Raw genomic sequence first — 4435 nt, forward strand, 5'->3', positions numbered from 1 at the left:
TGAGGATGAGCATCTCGCCAAGACCTTCCCTATGCCTCCAGTTCTCGCCTTTAAACAACCACCAGACCTTAAACAGACTGCCCAGCCTTCAGGACAACATCGACCACAACACTGTACACCCCTACCATGGGAACCCTGCAGGACATGTCAGAGTGTGGACACGGATACCACCATTACACGTGGGGACACCACCACCATGTACTGGCTGTATCCCAATCTTTGTCTCGGCCAGCGCTGTCTACCTCATACGCTGCAGGCAAGGATGCCCTGAGGTATGGTTCATTGGTGAGACCAAGCAGACACCACACAGCAATCACCAGGCAGGGGTGTTTCCTCCCAGTTGGGGAACACTTCAGCAGTCAGGGAAATTTGGCCTCAGATCATCGGGCGACTATCCTCCAATGGGACTTTGGTATATACAACAACTCAGAATGGCCGAGCAGAGGCTGATAACCAAGTTCGGTATCCATGGGGATGGCCTCAACTGGGACCTTGGGTTCATGTCACACTACAGGTGACCCCACTACACTACACACTCTCCCTCACACACAAGCACACACACACTTTTACATATTCACACAGTCATGCAGACACTCTCTCATACACACTCTCTCTCTCATACACACGAACATACACTTCCCACACTCACACATTTTCACCAAGCTTTCACACATGCAAACAAACTCTCTTACTTTCACTAACACTCACCTACTCACATGCACATACCAACTCTCTCTCTCTCTCTCTCTCAAACACATGCACACACATATTAGTCGATGGGGTGAAGTTATATTGGTAGTACTATATTTGCAGATACATTCTATTTTGCTCAATGCACAATCTGCAGGCAGTCAATACATGCATGTTTTGTAAATTCCATGTTGGAAATAGAATCAAAGCCCTTCTTCAGGAAAGGTTGGGACATAGACAGACTTTAACCTCACACCTTTAATGCATTGTCTGAGCTGAATTATCACCATTTGTTATGAAACCTGAAGTTATCTTGAAAAGGTGACATGAAAGATATTCTGCGATTTACATATTAATGAATTGAAATATTCTAATGATGAAAGACTTAACAACAATCTAGGTTTGTTCAATATATTATTTTAGTTGCATGACACTGTATGCCCTCTCTCTCTCCTGCCTTGTTTGTCCGCAAACACCAAGTGTCACTACATACTGAGGTTCTACCTGTCCCCGGTGTTGCGAAGGATGGGCCTGGCCTCGCTGCCGCGGAACGCTCCGAGTAGTTGGACCGTCCTTCATGGAGAAATTTATGAAGAAAAACACCTTTGACCACAAGTCCATCAGGAAGTGGTCAGCACGTAGTGTCCTTGAGACCCTTCGGGAAAAGGAGAGGGCGGATCCTATCGAGCAGTTCCCTGAGCAGACTGTCAAAGCCATTTGGCAGAATGCCTCATCGCCAGAACTTTCCAACAAGCACCAAGACATGGCTTGGCTGGTGGTGAGAAGGGCTCTGCCTGTGAGATCCTTTATGCACGCCCAGACTCTCAGCCACACCGCACGCTGTCCTCGAAGCGGCTGCGGGGGGTCGAGACTGTCACACACCTCCTTCTGGATTGTGCCTACGTAGAAGAAATCTGGAGAGGAATGCAGTGGTGTTTGTTGAGGTTTGTCCCGAGCTATGCCGTGACGCGGGGCTCTATGCTGTACGGCCTGTTCCCCGGGACGCACACCGAGACGAACATCAACTGTGCCTGGAGGATCATCAACTCGGTGAAGGACACTCTCTCGGTGGTCCGAAACCTGTTGATCTTTCAGCTGAAGGAGTTGACCACGACTGAGTGTTGCAGACTGGCACATTCAAAGGTCCAGGACTACGTGTTGAGGGACGCGCTGAAGCTTGGGGCAGCTGCCGCCAAGGCGCGGTGGGGAAAGACCACCGTGTAACATCTGCCTGCCTAAAAAAGAACAGCGCAGTCATTTGGGCTCGGTCGGCGCCTCAGCACAATGTAATCGCATCAACCTGTAAATAAGAATAATTACACTGTCTCGATACGCAAAGAAATGGAATGTGTACATATGTATGACATGTCCAGATGTATAGATCAAAGTATTTATGAATAAAGTATATTTTTGAAATAAAAAAAAGGGTGGCGTTCCCAGGACGAGGCTATCCCATTGCACTTCGGGTGTGCTGACGCCTGTGATGTCCCCAAATGCGGGATACTCGACTGCAAAATTTGTGGTAGTGGGGGACTGCGTTCGCGCTCTCCCCTGATTTATAAACCAATGGCACAATCGGAATTGCGGTTTCACTGGAGGCAGTGCTGTTATGCTGCGACTTGTCTTGTCACTGCTACGTTAACACCCAAGTTTGCTCGGGCATTCTTTGGTATACCTTCCTTCCCTCTCCAAACAAGAGCCGTCCTAACTTTAAAACCGTTAAGCCCACCAAACCTCTGCTGCATATGCAACCATTTCCCTCTATTTCCTCACTATATCTCTCAACAAGCTGCTTAACGACCTTCCCTCTTAACTGCTCTCAGTCACCATCTGCTCCATGTCTTACCACCGTTTGCTTCTTCGCCAACCTACCAAGCAAGGGCAACAACACCCTGACCTACAAAGTGCAAAATCCAGCCCACCTCACGCCTGGGGGGAGCAATGCCTCATCTTCCGCCTTCGGACCCTCCAACCACACAGCATCAAAGTTGACTTCACCCGTTTCCTCATCTTCCAACCCCCACCTCATCTCAGACCCCACCCTCCACTTGACTTTTCCCATCTGTCCATTTCCTTCCCACCTATCCACTCCACACTGACCTATCCCCATCAATGCTCCCTAACCCCCACCCACTTGCATGTACCTATCACCTTCACAGCAAGCTTCCCCCAACTCCACAACCACCTCCAGTCCAATTACCGCTTTCGCTCCGCTCCAAGTCTACAGTCTGCTCCAATTCAGCTCTCAGTCTTTCTGTACTGATCCAGGCCTCAGCCATTCTGTACTGATACAGGCCTCGAATCCTGCCCTATCCAGCTCTCAGACATTCTGTACTGATACAGGCCTCTAATCCACTCCAATCCAGCTCTCAGCCATTCTGTACTGATCCAGGCATTAATCCGCTCCCATCCAGCTCTCAGCCATTCTGAACTGATACAGGCCTCTAATCTGCCCCCCCCCCCCCCCCCCCCCCGCATCCAGCTCTCAGCCATTCTGAACTGATACAGGCCTCTAATCCGCCCCCCGCATCCAGCTCTCAGCCATTTAGAACTGATAGAGGCCTCTAATCCGCCCACCCACCCCGATCCAGCTCTCAGCCATTCTGAACTGATACAGGCCTCTAATCCGCTCCCCCCCCCCCCCCCCCCCATCCATCTCTCAGCTATTCTGTAGTGATCCAGGCCTCAAATCTGCACCAATCTAGTTCTCAGCCATTCTGTCCTGATACAGGCCTCTAATCCGCTCCAATCCAGCTCTCAGTCATCCTGTACTAATCCAGGCCTCGAATCCGCTCCAATTCAGCTCTCAGCCATTCGAGACTGTTGCAGGTCTCCATCGGCTCCTCTTCAGCTCTCAGCTGCTCCGGACTGATTCAAGACTCTGGCTCACTCTGTTCTGCCTCACATCTGCTCCACACTGATTCAGGCCTCCAGCCCACCCTGTTGTGCCTCTCAGCCTCACCACACCACACTAGGCCTCCAGTCCACTGTGTGCTGGGTCACAGCAGCCTCCAGCCCACTTTGTTCTGCCGCACAGCTGCTCCGCACTAATCCAGATATCCTAATTTAATCTTGTCCCATTTGCCAGCACTTGGCCCTTATCCCTCTGAACCCTTCCTATTCAGATGCCTTTCGCATGTTGTAATTGTACCAGCCTCCATCACTTCCTCTGGCAGCTCATTGCGTCCACGCAGCACCCCTCTGTGTGAAATAGTTGCCCCCTAGATCCCTTTGAAATCTTTCTCTTCTCACCCGAAACCTATGCCCTCTAAATTTGGAATCCTTTACCCCAAGGAAAGCAGCAGGTAAATCGGACACGGAAGAAAAGGACGATTACATTTTAATCACAGGCCAGTTTATTTTACACAGAGAGTGGTGAGTGCTCGGAATGTGCAGCCAGACGAGGTGGTGGTGGTCTCAGTTTCGTGTCTCATCCAACATAATGTTGAGAAATATGTTTCCCTGGCACCCTTAATCTTGTATGTGATTTCAACCTGAAGTCACTAATCTGATTGAAGAGAGATTTGCAAAGATGCAGCTAAACATTGTAGAAAGTCGAGGTAAATTGGTTTGAAAAAAATGCTTCTAGTTTCACAACCAAAGATTGTAAGTTGCTTTTATTCGCGTTGACATCAAATTCGGACGAGTGTTTGAAAACAAAGTTGGAACTTTCCCTCCTGATTTTCCGCGAATCAGGAGGCAGCCTGAAGGAAACAGGGGCGGGGCGCGTCCTTTTAAGGGATAG

General features: G+C 49.7%; 1 pseudogene; it reads left to right on the forward strand.

Moving 5' to 3' along the window:
* Positions 1–2105: 2105 nt before the first annotated feature.
* LOC122541664 (U1 spliceosomal RNA) lies at positions 2106–2244 on the forward strand (annotated as a pseudogene).
* The last annotated feature ends 2191 nt before the right edge of the window (positions 2245–4435 follow it).

This window comes from Chiloscyllium plagiosum, unplaced genomic scaffold (genome assembly GCF_037043375.1).
Source record: "Chiloscyllium plagiosum isolate Xiang-an unplaced genomic scaffold, Cpla_swu_hap1 HiC_scaffold_35, whole genome shotgun sequence".
Lineage (NCBI taxonomy): Eukaryota > Metazoa > Chordata > Chondrichthyes > Orectolobiformes > Hemiscylliidae > Chiloscyllium > Chiloscyllium plagiosum.